Genomic DNA, 16,200 nt, shown 5'->3' with positions numbered 1-16,200 from the left:
GCAGGGGGTCAATGGGGGAAAAAAGGGAACATATGTAATACTTTCAACAATAAAGAGTTATTTTTAAAAAAATGTTCTGCCTACATTCATCTCCTTTTTAAAGGAACATATTTTTATTGATTTTAGAGAGGGAGAGGGAGACAGATGCATCAATGAAGAGAAAGAATCATTGATCAGCTGCTTCCTGCACACCCTCACTTGGGGATTGAGCCCACAACCTGGGCACGTGCCCTGATCGGGAATCGAACCGTGACCTCCTGATTCATAGGTCGACGCTCAACCACTGAGCCACACAGGTTGGACTCCTTGTTTCTTATAAATTACTAGAGGCCCAGTGCATGAAATTCATGCACTTGTGGGGGGGGGTGGCCCTCAGCCTGGATTGTGAGAGGGCGCAGGGTAGGCAGAGGGACCCCACTGGTGCACGATTGGGGCCCTGGGAGGTTGGCCAGCCAGGGAGGGATCACAGGAGGGCTCTAGGGCATGTCCAGCCTGTCTCGCTCAGTCCCGATCAGCCAGATCCCAGCAGCAAGCTAGCCCACCGGTTGGAGTGTCTGCCCCCTGATGGTTAGTGCACATCATAGTGAGCAGTTGAGTGGCCTTAGCATATCATTAGCATATTACACTTTGACTGGTTGAATGGTCTACCAGCTGACCAGACACTTAGCATATTAGGCTTTTATTATATAGAATTGGACATCTCTGAAATGAATGCCAGGGCTAGGGAGTAAGTCTGGGAGGTCGGTAACTTAGAGTCATTGAAAGAGGGTCAACCAGGGGAGTCGATCAGACATGGAGTGAAGCATTGTCTCCCATTAACTGTGTCATGACAGAAAGATTCATGGTTATTTGAACCTCGGTTTCCTCATTTATAAATTGAGATCCTAATACGGACTTTGTGGATTTGACAAGTGGACAGAATGAGAGGCATGTAAAGGGTGTGATACATGTCAGGTGCTAGAGCTGCTTCTCTTCCTTCCTGCAGACTGTTCCAGGGACATATATTTGCCAGAGAATCCTCTGCATTCTTGGACTTTTTAGGGTGATTAAGGCAGTGGGATTTTGGATTTGATATGGTGATTTTGTGGGTCAGCAAGTGATAATGGTGTGTGCTTGCTCTCCAAAACAGTAGGATAGAGCTTGTGACCAGGAGATCCCGTTAATGAGGGAAGGCAACTGCATGGCTGCTCCTGCTTCAATTTGTTTTTTATGAAAGTATGTTTGTGTAAACTGCATAAATCTTAAGTGTACAGTTCAATGAGTTTTGACAAATATGTACACCCAGGTAACCGTCACCCAAATAAAGACAGAACATTTTCTGAAACTTCCTTTGTGCACCCCTCCCTACAGGTAGCCATTGCTCTGACTTAGCGTTCTGTAGATTAGTTTCACCTATTTTTAGACTTGGATTCATATAAATGGAATCATAACAGAACATATTATTAGTTTTCTAGTTGCTGCTGTAACAAATTACCCCAAACTTAACTGACTAAAACAGCAGAAACGTATTATTTTAATTTTTTTTTGGTTAGGAGCCCAACAAGGTGTTTTCAGTGGGCCAAAGTCAAAGTGTTGGGAGAGCAGGGTTCCTTTCCGCACTCTCCAGGGGAAAGCCTTTTCCATCTCCTCGAGATCACCTACGTTCCTTGGCTTGTGGCCACTTTCTCCATCTTCAAAGCCAGCAACAGAGCATCTCTGACCATTCTTCCATAGTCACAACTCCCTCTGACCATCGTCAGGAAAGGTTCTCTGCTTTCAAGGACTCATGGAATCCAGAACTATCTCCCCAACTCAAGGTCTGTAACCTTCATCATAAGACGGCCTTTTTGCATGTTATTACAGAGATTTGAACCTGGCCGTCTTTGAGGGGCTGTCATTCCGCCTACCACAGCACTCTTGCAAGCATAATAGTCCTAAGATTCATCTATGTTGTTGTGTGTCAGTAGTTTGTTATTTCTACTGCTAAACAGCATTCTGGTATATGAATACATCACAGTTGTATGTCTATTCTTCTGTTGTGTTACCAGTGTTTGGCTATTATGAATAAAAAGTCATTCTTTTTTATTTCTCTTGGGAAAATGTGTAGAATTGCTAGATCACAGGATAGTGGCATATTTTACTTTTTCTGTGTTTATTAGTTATTCATATATCTTGTCTTGTGAGATGTGTGTTCTAGCGTTTTGCCCATCTTTTGTTTTTACTAGGTTGCTTGTTTATTATTATTATTATTATTATTATTATTATTGGCCTGGTGCATGAAATTTGTGCACTGGGGGGGGCAGTCCCTCAGCCCAGTCTGCACCCTCTCACAGACTGGGAGCCCTCAGGGGATGTCCTACTGAAGGCTTAGGCCTGCTCCCTGCTCCCCTTGGGGAGCGGGCCTAAGCCGCAGTCTGGCCTCCCTCTGTGGGAGGTGACCCGGCTGATCAGGGGAAGGCGCCAGTCCCATCACCCTGCTGCTGCAGCCACTGGCAGCCACTGCAGCTGCCAAGGTGTTTTCACCAACACGGACTCCAGTCCCTTCACCATGAAAAAATGGCAACTTTCTTTAGGCATTTTCAAGATGTGTCTTTCATAGGATATGACATTTCTTTTCTTTTTTTATCCTCACCTGAGGATATGTTTCCATCGATTTTTAGAGAATGTGGAAGAGAGACAGAGAGAAACATCAATGTGAGAGGAACACTTTGATTGGTTGCCTCCTGCATGAGCCCTGACCTGGGCCCCGGCCAGGAAGGAGCCTGCAACCAAGGTACATGCCCTTGGTCAGAATCAACCTGGACCCTGAGGTGGGCAGGCTGAGGTTCTACCCCCTGAGCCAAACCAGCTAGGGCAGGATATGACATTTCTCCAGCAGTGGACCTTCGTTTTTTCCTCCAGGAGGGAGGTGGAAAAACTCTAGATTACCTTTTTGAATTCTTGTTACCCAAGTTACCAAGAACATTACCAGTAGCATACAGGGAGCTTAGCCGATGAGCTGTCAGAAAAGGTGTTTCCTCTGCAGCTCATCTGCAGAGGCAGGACTTCTGGCAAGCCTAGGCTGGCGCACCCCCTGTCTCCGGGCCTGCTCTAGCCTCCAATGTGGCTTGGGCAGAGACCCCCTGGCTCTGATCAAGCCTCTGCACAGCTTGGGCAGAGCTCCCCCCCACCCCCCCGGCTCTGGTCAAGCCTCCACTGTGGCTTGGGCAGGGCCCCTGGCTCCGATCAAGCCTCTGCCGGGGCTTAGGCAGGGCCCCCAGCTCCTCTCTGGCCCTGATCAAGCCTTTGTTACCCGCCCCCCAGGTGCCAAGGCCAGTAGGCCAGGAGTGTTCTAGGACTGAGGCCGCTCAGGGCCTACGCTGGGGTCTGCAGGCCCTGAGCTGCCTGGGTCCCTAGGATGTTCCCAGGACCTAGGCTGCTGGGGTATGCAAATTAACCCGCCACCTTTGTTGGGTTAATTTGCATACTCACTCCTGATTGGCTGGTGGGCATGGTTTGTGGGCATGGCCTGTTGGCGTAGTGGAGGTACGGTCAATTTGCATGTTTCTCTTTTATTAGATAGCATTATTATTATTAGTTTGTAGATGGTTTTTCTATGTCCTAAAAACAATCCTTTGTCAGATATATGAACCAGTATTGAAATATCTTCTTTTGGCCTATGGCTTGCCTTTTTAAAAAATGATATCTTTGATGAACAAAAGTTTTAAATTTTGATGAAGTCTGATTGCTCAATTTTTAAAAAGTGGTTAGTGAATGCCTTTTGTATCTTGTCTAAAAATTCTCTACATCAAAATCATGAGGATAGTCTCCCATATTTTCTTTGTAGTTTTAGCTTTTATGTTTAGGTCTATGATCCATATCAATTAATTTTTATGTAGGGTATAGTGTTACTTAAGTTTTCTTCTGTATATATATATATATATATATATATATATATATATATATATATATATATATATATATATATATATATATGTATATATATATAGTTATTCCAGCACCACTTCTTGAAAAGACTTTTATTTACCAAATGAATTGCAAACACCTTCCTCATATATCAATTAATGAAATATATGTGTATTTATTTCTGAACTCATTCTGTTCTATTGGTCTATTTGCCAGTCCTAGATCAATACCACACTGTTTTAATAATTGCGAATTTATAGGAAGTCTTGAAATCAGGTAGTGTAACTATGCTTAAAGATGATTTTGACAACTGTAGCTCAGTTTTGAGCTTATGTCACTGTTGTAGGTTGAATTGTGGTCCCTCAAGATATGGTGAAGTCCTAACCTCTGGTATCTGTGAATGTGACCTTATTTGGAATATAGGGTCTTTGCAGATGTAATCAAGTTAAGATGAGGTCATACTTATCGTTGGGCAGACCCTAATCCGACATGACTGGTGTCCTTTTTAAGAAAATGAGAAGAGACATAGACAAAGACACATATGAGAAAGACCATGTGAAGATGAAGGAAGACCCAAGTGCCCATCAGTAGGTGAGTGGATAAAAAAGCTATGGTACATTTACACAATGGATTACTACTCTGCTGTAAAAAGGAAGAAAAATGTACCCTTTGCAACCTCATGGACGGACCTGGAGAGCATTATGCTAAGTGAAATAAGACAGTCAGAGAAAGGGAAGTACCATATAATTCCACTCATATGTGGAATTTAATGAACAAACTGACCTTCCAAGCAAAATAGAGTCAAACACATAGACAGAGAGCAGACAGACATCTCTGGGGGTGGGGGTAGGGGTTAGCAGAGGGACTGAGCAAAAAAGAACAAAAAGAGAGAGAGAGAGAGAACTCATGGACTTGACAACAGTATGGTGATCTCAGGGGTGAAGGGGAATGGGTGGAGGTGGAAGAAGGCATAGAGGGGATAAATGATGATGGAAAAAATAAAATAAAATTGGGGGGAAAAAGATGAAGGCAGGGATCATCTACAAAGTGATGCATTTACAAGCCAAATAATGTCAAATTTTGCCACTAGGCCATGAGAAGTTAGGAGAGAGATATGGAACAGATTCTCCCTCACAGCTTTCAGAAAGAACCAATCCTACCCATATCTTGATTTTGGACTTCTAGCCTCCAGAACTGTTGTTTTAACTACCCAGTTTGTGGTACCTTGTGTGGAAGCTCTAGAAAACAAATATGGTCACTGAAATATAACTCAAACTTGCTTAAGCAATAAAGAAGTACTGTCTTTTAAACTTACAAGTCCAGAGTTGAAGGGTTCCTGATGAGATTTATGTGAGGTGTTAGGTATTTGGATTAGGCACAATTATAAGGGTTAGAACCGCCCCCCAACCCCCAAATAGTGGCTTACACAAAATGAACATTTCATGTACATGTTGGTATTCAGAATTTGCTGGTATGATGGCTCCATGGCATCAGGGATCCAGGAGTCTTCTATTTTTGTGCTGCCATCTTCAGTACATGGCTGCCACCTCATGGTGTGAATCTAGCTTCATGTCTGCCTTCCATCCATCAGAGAGAAACAAGGGTGAAGGTGCCTGCCCCCCTTCTCTTAAGAACACATTCCAGAGGTTTGTATAGGATACGTCTGCTCAAAGCCTACTATCCAGAATTTAGTCACATGAACACTCCTAACTGCAAGCGAGGCTGGGAAATATAATCTGTATTTCAGGAATCCATGTGCCTACCTATCCTATCTAATAAAAGAGAAACATGGTAATTGGTGTACGACCACTACCCTTCCCATTGGCTAATCAGCGAGATATGCAAATTAACTGCCAGCCAAGATGGCGGCCGGCAGCCAGGCAGCTTGAAACTAACATAAGGCTTGCTTGCTTCAGTGACGGAGGACTCCAGCGTTCCCCGCCTGCCACTGCCGGCCTGTGAGCTTGCAGTTTAAGAAACATTGTAACAAATATAGAAGCTAAACAAAACCCCCAGAAACCTGCTTTCAGCGAGCCCGGGATCTCAGAGCTGGAGTTGATACAGAGTTTTGATTATAGAACCGAAACAAACCAGATACCTGCTTTCAGCAGCAGAGGCCTCAGAGCTGGAGCCTCAGAGCTAAAGCTGGCCCAGAATAAAAAAAAAGAAAAAGAAAAAAAGGAGTGGTTGGGAGCTTCAGTCCCAGCCTGAAAACAGCCCTCAGCCCCTCACCCAGACTGGCCAGGCACCCCAGTGGGGACCCCCACCCTGAAGGGTGTGTGACCAGCTGCAAACAGCCATCATCCCCTCACCCAGACTGGCCAGGCACCCCAGTGGGGACCCCCACGCTGAAGGGTGTGTGCCCAGCTGCAAACAGCCATCATCCCCTCACCCAGGCTGGCCAGGCACCCCAGTGGGGACCCCCACCCTGATCCAGGACACCCTTCAGGGCAAACCAGCCGGCTCCCACATGTGCACCACGCCTCTATCCTATATAGCAAAAGGGTAATATGCCTCCCAGCACCGGGATCAGCAGAGCCGCGAGGCCTCCCAGTACCGGGATCAGCGTGACAGGGGGCAGCGCCCAAACCCCCTGATCGCCCTGCGGCTCTGTGTGTGACAGGGGGTGGGGCCACAACCTCCCTATCCACCCTGCTCTGTTCGTGACAGGGGAAGGTGCCCCAACCCCCTGATCACCCTGCGGCTCTGTGTGTGACAGGGTGTGGCGCCTCAACCCCCTGATCGGCCCTGCTCTGTGTGTGACAGGGTGCGGCGCCCCAACCCCCCCGCCCCCCACGGGCCCTGCTCTGTGTGTGACGGGGTAGAGGCATAACCTCCCCATCAGCCCTGCCCTGAGTGTGAGAGTGGCAGCGCCCCAACCACCTGATCAGCCTTGCTCTGTGGGTGATAGAGGGTGGTGCCCCAACCCCCCTCCCCCCATGGGCCCTGCTCTGTGTGTGACGGGGTAGAGCCATAACCTCCCCATCGGCCCTGCCCTGAGTGTGACAGTGGCGGCGCCCCAACCCCCTGATCAGCCCTGCTCTGTGGGTGATAGAGGGCAGTGCCCCAACCCCCTGATCCGCCCTGCCCTGAGTGTGACAGGGGGTGGTGCCCCAACTCCCCTATAGGCCCTACTCTGTGAGTGACAGGGGGGAGCTCCCCAACCCCCTGATTGACCATGCTCTGTGCGTGACAGGGTACGGAGCCCCAATCCCCCTGATGGGCCCTGCTCTGTGTGTGACAGGGTGTGGCGCCGCAACTCCCCAATTGGCCCTGCTCTGAGCCCGACCAGGGGCTGCACCTAGGGATTAGGCCTGCCCTCTGCCACCCGGGAGCAGGCCTAAGCCAGCAGGTCGTTATCTCCCGAGGGGTCCCAGACTGCGAGAGGTCACAGGCTGGGCTGAGGGACCCCCCTCCCTCCTGAGTGCACAAATTTTTGTGCACCGGGCCTCTAGTCCTATATAATAAAAGGGTAATATGCAAATTGACCCTAACAGCAGAACGACCAGAACGACCGCTCGACCAGTCACTATGAGGCACACTGACCACCTCTTGGTCCTTTTCCCTGGCCGGCAGGCTTTGATTGCCTGATGGCAAATGGGGAACTGGGGGTGGGTGGTGGGGGACATGGGTGGCACCACGAAGAGGCCCCCACCCCACCAGTCACCCCACACACAGAGGGTAACCCGCAGCAGGGGCGGGTCTGGCAAGTGGGCAGAATGGCCGACCTCTTGGTTCCTTCCCCCAGCTAGCATGCTCTGATCACCTGATGGTGAATGGGGAACCGGGGGTGGGTGGTGGCAGGTGGTGGGGCCGGCTGCAGGCCAGGCCTAGGGACCATACCTGTGCACAAATTTTGACAAGGAAATTCATACATGGGGGCGGGGGGAATCCCCTCAGCCCAGCCTGCATCCTCTCCAGTCTGGGACCCCTCAGACATCCCTCTCACAATCCTGGACTTCTGGCTCCTAATTGCCCAGCTGCCTGCCTGCCTGGTTGCCCCTCACTGCCCCCACCTGCCAGCCTAATTGTTGACAGTTTCTTCAACTGTCCCCCCCTGCCAGCCTGGTCACCTCCAACTGCTCCCCCTGCTGGCTTGGTCACTCCTCATGGCCCCCCTGCCGGCCTGGTCGCCCTATGCAGCCTGCTGTTCAGTTGTTTTGTTGTCCTCACTAACCCCCCTACAGGGCTGAGGGGACCCGGTGCCACCATCTTGTGGCTGTGGGTGTCTCCATCTTTGAGGGCATGGCAGTCAATTAACATATCCCCTCCTTATTGGCTGTGGGCGCCGCCATCTTTGAGGGCATGGCAGTCAATTAGCATATTCCCTCCTTATTGGCTGTGGGCACCACCATCTTTGAGGGTGTGGCAGTCAATTAGCTTATCTCCTTATTGGCTGTGGGTGCTGCCATCCTTGAGAGTGGGGCAGTCAATTAGCATATTCCCTCCTTATTGGCTGTGGGCGCCACCATCTTTGCAATGGCGTGAGGGTCAATTAGTATATTCCCTCTTTATTATGTAGGATAGGAAGGGGAGATAAGATATTAGGAAACAACTGGAAGTTTCTTCTACAGGTTGTCTGTAGAGGAAGGCTAAAAGTCATAGACAATTGGCTGTAAGTGACTTGATGGGAAAAATTTGGTCTAGAAATAAATATTTGAAAACTTATAAATGTTAGCTACAATCACGAGAGGGGATGAGATGGTCCAGCAAGAGTGTAGAGGAGAAAAGGTTGAGAGACCTGTAGAGACCCTCAGAGTTTAATTATACAGAGGAGGGATTCAACAGGGCCCTGAGAAGAAATGATGAGGCTTTTAGATGGAGAATCAGGACAAGTGTTAAGGAGAGAGGGGTTAATGGTAAAAAGGAGGAAGAGACACCAGTTAAGATAAAGAACTAGTCTTTGCCCTGGCTGTTGTGGCTCAGCTGGTTGGGCATCATCCCTAAGGGTTGCTGGTTTGATTCCCAGTTGGGGCATATGCCCCAGTTTTGGGCTTGATCCCCAGTAGTGAACATGCAGGAGGCAGCCTATGATGTTTCACTCTCTCTCCCTCTCCCTTCCTCTCTAAATAAATAAGTAATCTTAAAAAAAAAAAAAAGAACTGGTTTTTAAAAATGTAAGAAGTTGTGATTGTTCTGTTTCAAAATCATAAGCTACCTCATCTTTTTCTGGAAGGAGACCTGTGTAACACATTTCTAGAACTTGAAATGTGTATAAATCCTAGTGTAAGGATGTTATGGTTCTGGGCTGGTGAAAGACACCGCTCCTACCCCTCCTCAGTGAGGGACAAGTTCACACCTGAACAGTAAGGTCAGTTATCTTTGTCACTATGTTCATATGGCTGGGGACTATTAGGCGGCTCTGGAATAGAAAATGGAACCCAGCCAGAAGACTCAAAGGATGAAGGGTTTGACTTTGCTTTTTGTCTGGTTCTAAGGAAGGAATCAAGATGAAGGCAGATGTGGACTCACATGTGTGCAGTAAGAGATAGGTAACAGGCCGGCTATAGTATTGTTTGTGCTAGAGAAAGATTGGAAACAACTTAAGTGTCCATCAATGGAAGAATGGATAATTAAACTGTGCTATTGTCATTCAATGGAATTCTACTTGGCAGATGAAATGAATAAACTAGATATGTATGTATCAACATATGTGAAAACAATGTTGACTGAAAACAAAGCATATTGCAACATGAAAGTAGTTATGTAAATAGTATACATTTTATGTAAACATATAGATACTAGAGGCCCAGTGCACGAAATTCATGCACAGGTAGGGTACCTAGGCCTGGCTGGTGATCAGGGCCAATCAAGGCCTTCTGGCTGCTGCTGACCAGGGCATTCCTTCTGGCTGCTGGCCAGGGCATTCCTTCCAGCTGCCAGCTGGGGCCTCCTTTCCCCGGCCTGCCCGCTGCGAGCTGGACCCTTCCTTTGTTCCATGCTGCCCCCTGGTGGTCAGCACACGTCATGGCGAGCAATCGAACTCCTGCTCGAACTCCCAAGGGGACACTTTGCATATTAGTCTTTTATATATATAGACTAGAGGCCAGTTGCACAAAGATTCATGCAATAGGCCTTCTTTCCCCTGGCTGCCAGCACCAGTTTTCCTCTGGCACCCGGGACCCAGACCTTCACTCTGGCAACTGCCTTCCATCTTTGCCCTGGACACAGTCTTCACTGCAGCTGCAGCCTTCAGTCTTTGCTCCTCGCTCCGGCCAGAGTCTTCAGCCTCCAGCCAGAGCTGCTCCTGTAGCTCCTTCCACCCTCCACCCTCCCCCTCATAGCTTGATTGCTGATTTGCCTGCAGACCTCGCCAATGGGCTGCTGGGTCCCAGGGGGCCGCCTTGCCTGCGGCCTGGCTTTCTGGTGGCTCCTGGGGTTGCACACGGGGGCCTGGATGGTGGCTCCCAGTGTCCTGCCCTGCCTGCAGTATGCAAATTAGCCGCCATCTTTTTGGGCGGTTAGTTTGCATATCATGCTGATCAGCCAATGGTGATGGTAGCAAAGGTACGGTTAATTACCATATTTGTCTATTATTAGATAGGATAGTTTAGGTATAAAAACATGGACTAATAGGGTACTGATTGCCTCTGAGGAGGGAGGAAGGGAGGGAAGCAAGACTGGAAAATACAGATAAGAGGATTTCTTTTTTTTTTTTTAATTTTTTTTTAAATTAAATCTTTATTGTTCAGATTATTACATTTGTTCCTCTTTTTTCCCCCCCCCCCCATAACTCCCCTCCTCTCAGTTCCCGCACCACCCTCCGCCCTCACTCCCCACCCACTGTCCTTATCCATAGGTGCACGATTTTTGTCCAGTCTCTTCCCACATCTCCCACACCCCTTCCCCCCCAAGAATAGTCAGTCCATTCCCTTTCTATGTCCCTGATTCTATTATAATCAACAGTTCATTCTGTTCATCAGATTATTTATTCACTTGATTCTTAGATTCACTTGTTGATAGATGCATATTTGTTGTTCATAATTTGTATCTTTACCTTTTTCTTCCTCTTCCTCTTCTTAAAGGATACCTTTCAGCATTTCATATAATCCTGGTTTGGTGGTGATGAACTCCTTTAGCTTTTCCTTATCTGTGAAGCTCTTTATCTGACCTTCAATTCTGAATGATAGCTTTGCTGGATAAAGTAATCTTGGTTCTAGGTTCTTGGTATTCATCACTTTGAATATTTCTTGCCACTCCCTTCTGGCCTGCAAAGTTTCTGTTGAGAAATCAGCTGACAGTCGTATGGGTATTCCCTTGTAGGTAACTGAGTTTCTTTCTCTTGCCGTTTTTAAGATTCTCTCTTTATCTTTTGCTCTTGGCATTTTAATTATGATGTGTCTTGTTGTGGTCCTCTTTGGATTCCTATTGTTTGGGGTTCTCCGCGCTTCTTGGACCTGTAAGTCCATTTCTTTCACCAGGTGGGGGAAGTTTTCTGTCATTATTTCTTCAAATAGGTTTTCAATATCTTGCTCTCTCTCATCTTCTGGCACCCCTATAATTCTGATGTTGGTACGCTTGAAGCTGTCCCAGAGGCTCCTTACACTATCCTTGCATTTTTGGATTCTTTTTTCATTTTGCTTTTCCGGTTGGATGTTTTTTGCTTCTTCGCATTTCAAATCATTGACTTGATTCTTGCGCTCCTCTGGTCTGCTGTCGGGCGTCTGTATAATATTCGTTATTTCAGTCCGTGTATGCTTAATTTCTAGTTGGTTCCCCAATATAAGATCGAGGGTCTTATTAGTTTTCGTGTAGATCTCATTAAGTTTATCGGCAGCTTCTAAACAGTTCTTGAGAGACCTTAAAAGTGTGGTTCTGAACTCTATATCTTCCATTGACAATTTTGTCCTGTTTCTTTGTCTCCGCATTTTGTTATGCTTCCTTGGTGCACTCCCTAGTGGTCTTTGTTCGCAGTCTTATAGTTAAGTCTTGATTGTTGTAGCTAATTCCAGGGAGGGTTTGACCTCCAGGCCAAGTGGCTATGAGAATCAGCTGTGTCAGCAGTGAGAGAACTTCTGTCCTCTAGGGAGGTGCTAATCTAGCCTTTGCCTGAGGCTATCCGGCAAATGGTTCTGCGCTGGGCTTGGGCGGGGCGGGTCGCACAGGATCAACAGGGTGGGCCGGAGAGAGCAGTTATGGCGGCTCTCAGTCCTGTCCCCAGGGGCTCTGCCTCTCTGAGTCCCAGCACCCGCTGCAAAGCTGGGAGAGAAAGCTGCACTCGCTCTGACCGAAGCCAGACAGTCCCGCTTCTCCCGTTTGAGTCTGGGTCCCTAAAGACTCGCCCGGATCTGGAGCTCAGAGTCTGCGACTCCCTCCCGATTGAAAACAACAACCGCGCCCTCCGCCGCCAGCCCGCTCCGCGCACTCCGCACCTCAGAATTTGACTTCACCACTGCGCCTCCTCTGAGTGTCCGTGTGCGTTTCTCTTTCCTCCTAGTTGTAGGACTTTCACTCAGCCAGCGTTCCTGTGGTTCTGGGTGATGTCCCTTCCGTTTTTTGGTTTCACTTTTGAAGTAGTTGTTCAAAGCAGCAAACTCCGTCGTTAACCTATGCCGCCATCTTGGTTCTCCCGGATAAGAGGATTTCAACTTTATCTGTATTATTCTAATTTCTCTTATTAAGAAATTAGAGGCCCAGTGCAAGACATTAGTGCAGGGGGGGCCCTCAGCCCGGCCTGTGCCCTCTGGGGACGCCTTGGGGGATGTCTGACTGCTGACGGGGAGTGGACCTAAGCTGGCAAGCGGACATTTCCTGAGGGGTCCTTACTGCTGCTGCGCTCACCAGCCTTGAGCCCGGCTTCTGGCTGAGCGGCGCTCCCCCTGTGGGAGCACACTGACCAACAGGGGTCAGCTCCTGCATTGAGCATCTGCCCCCTGGTGGTCAGTGTGCATCATAGCAACCAGTCGTTCTGTTGTTCAGTCGATTTGCATATTAGGGTTTTATTATATAGGACTAGGGGCCCGGTGCACGAAATTCGTGCACTGGGTGTGTGTGTGTGGGGGGGGGTGTCCCTCAGCCCAGCCTGCCCCCTCTCACATACTGGGAGCCCTCAGGCGTTGACCCCCATCACCCTCCAATCGCAGGATCGGCCCCTTGCCCAGGCCTGGTGCCTCTGGCCTAGGCGTCCGGCCCGGGCAGCGGGAACCCTCAGCTGCAGCGGCCCCGCGATCGTGGGCTTCGCTTTAGGCCCAGGCAAGGGGCCCCTAGCTCCTGGGACTGCCAGCTTCGACCATGCCCAGCTCCCATCGCTGGCTCCACCCCTACTTCCTGCTATCACTGGCCAGGGCGGAAAAGGCTCCTGATTCTCTGATCATGGCTGGGGGGCAGGGCAAAGGCGGCCCCAGGGCCACCTTTGCCCTGCCCCCCAGCTCTTAGCTCCCCCCTGGGTTTCTGATCACTGTCAGTGGCAGGGGGCTTCTTCCTGCTTTCCCTTTCGCCTCCCTGCATTGTGCCTACATATGCAAATTAGCCGCCATCTTGTTGGCAGTTAACTGCCAATCTTAGTTGGCAGTTAACTGCCAATCTTAGTTGGCAGTTAATTTGCATATAGCCCTGATTAGCCAATGAAAAGGGTAGCTCGTACGCCAATTACCATTTTTCTCTTTTATTAGTGTTGATATTTGAAACATGAAGAGGTGGTCAATTTAATTATTTTTTAGGTAAATGTATATTAAAGCCACAGAAAAAAGGAAAAAATTGCAGTAAGATACCAGTATACACTCACCAGAATGGTTAAAATTAACATGTCTAGCAATATCATATGTTGACACAAATATGGAGCAATTGGAATTCTTATACATTGCTGGGAGTGTAGATTCATTCAACACTCTGGAAAATAGTATCTTTGAAAGATAAGCTCATGTCTCTCCTGTGATTCTGAAATTTCCCCCCTAGGTATAAACCCAAGGGAAGTGAGTATTGATGTGCACCAAAAGAAATGTACAAGGATGTTCACAGCAGCTTTCTATTAGTCAATGATTAGAGATAACTAAGACAATTTGGTTATTCCACTTCTAGATGTATATCCTAGAGGCTCTTAATCATGTACACAAGGAGACAGGAGCAAGAATACTCACTGCAGCACTATTCAAGTAAGACCAGCCCAGCAGCAGCAGCAGCAGCAAAACAACTTAAATGTCCACCAGCAGGAGGATGGATTAATACTGCAACAACACCCATGCATGGACATTACGTTAAGCAAAAAAAGCCAGATATTAAAAAAAAATGAATACACTATGATGTTGTTTAAGGAGTTTTAGAATTGGCAAACTAATAATCCTTGGGTTAACTATCATAGGGGTTACTTATGGGGGCCTACTGACTGGAAAATGGCATCCAGACTCTTTTAGGGTGAGAATAAAATACTATATCTTCATCTGGATGGTAATTACACAGGTAAACATTTACCGAACTTACACTCAAATTTTGCATACTTTGTTGTATGTAAATTATACCTTAAAAATATCTGAAGCAAAAATAAAATGTTAACATGTGTTCATTCTCAGTGGTGGCTACACAGAGTGCTATGACCTAATTCTCTATATTTTTCTATATATTAAAATTATAATTAGGAAAGAGAAGAGAGCAGTAGTCTTCCATAGCCAGAGTAACACCCATGCTAGAGGTGACACTTTGAGTTGGGGCCCCTCAATGCTTGGGTGGGTTCCCTTACAATGGGGTGCAGACGACAAGAGCCAGCCAACCTGAGAAGAGGTTACCTTTATTGTCACTGTCTCGGTAAACTGAATGGCTGCTGTAAACTGGAGCTGTTTTGTAGACTGTTCTGAAGATCAACTTGGCTGATTCTTCAGCTGACAGGGACGCAAGAGCTGGGCTGGGTTGTCCACCACCCTGTACCCTGCCCCCGCCCAGGAGGGAGAGCTGCATTTGGAAAGCAGTTCCTTGGTCTCAGCTGCCCAATTGGTTGCTGCTCTGCTAGCCCAGGGCATCACCAGTGGGAAAGAGAAAAAAAAAATTAAAAAGGGAGGTGGGAAAAAGGAAAAAATAGAAGAGGTGAAATGAAAGATGCATATGCCTTGCCTTGTTGCTTTAAGGACCTGGATTATCTACTTCAGTATTTGGAGCTTCGTCCTCCTCTCTGCTCAGTTCTCCACCTTACCCTGTGGAGGAAGTGTGGGTGTGGTGAAGCCCAAAGCGGCTCTGAAACCAGATAGGGCTGCCCTGCCATCAGGACCTGACTAGCTGGCTACTTAACCTCTCTGCGCCTCACCTGTGAAACAGAAGCAGTAATTCCGCCTCTCAGGGTTGCTCTGGGGCTGAAATGGTGCATGCCAGACCTGACCTTGGGGGCCCTTGATAACCAGGATAAGACCCCTTGTTTCTCCCTGAAGCCAGCTTTGTGAGTCCGAAACCCTGGTAAGGTCTCCCAGTAGAAGTTTTAGCAATGATGACGGTTGAGCACTTGACATGTGACTGACTCAATTTTTTCATTTTATTCTATTTTAATTGCTTTACATTTAAATAGCCAGCTGTGGTCAGTGGCTACTCATTGGGCAGCACAAGAAGAGTCATTCACAGTCACAACTGGTGCCCTGCCAGGCGGCTGGGCAGGGTGGCCCTTTAGTGTGGACTCAGAGGGGCCCAGGTACTCCCTGCACCTAAGAAGCCATTTCTTCCGCCTAACGAGCTCCTCCAGAATGAAGTCAGGGACTGTGTCAGGCTCCGGCTCAGCTGGGAGCAGTCAAGGTTGGTAAACGTGGACTCCACTGACTTCTGTTTCTCTTTCCTCCCACACTTTCCACCCACAGCTCTTTTAAAATTTTAAATGTTTCTATTGAATTCAGAGAGGAAGGGAGAGGGAGAGATAGAAACATCAATGATGAGAATCATTGATTGGCTGCCTCCCGCAAGCCCCAGTAATCAAGCCCGAAACCGGACATGCGTCCCCACCAGGAATCTAACCGCAACCTCGTGGTTCATAGGTCCTGGCTCAACCACTGAGCTACACCGGCTGGGCCCACAACTCTTTTTATTTTTATCTATTGGTTTGGGAGAAGAGAGAAAAACATCTATCTGTTGTTCCCTCTATTCATGCATTCATTGGTTGCCTCTTGTATGTGCCCCACGGGGATGGAACTGCGGCAACCTTGGCACATTGGGACCCCGCTTGAACTAACTGAGCTACCCGCCAGGGCTCCACCCACAACTCTAAAGTCCCTCGGAGAACTTGGGTGGGGACGCGTGGGAGACACCCCCTGGGTCTCTCCTCTCCGCCGTTCAGCTACTTTACTCTTCACAGCAAACCCTGGAGGCTCAGCGTTTGCATTTCACAGATGAGGGAACTGGTGCTCCAGT

Source organism: Myotis daubentonii, chromosome 2, assembly GCF_963259705.1.
Source record: "Myotis daubentonii chromosome 2, mMyoDau2.1, whole genome shotgun sequence".
In the NCBI taxonomy this organism is placed as follows: Eukaryota; Metazoa; Chordata; class Mammalia; order Chiroptera; family Vespertilionidae; genus Myotis; species Myotis daubentonii.
The sequence above is the reverse complement of the archived record's forward strand: the minus strand, read 5'-3'. Positions refer to the sequence as shown.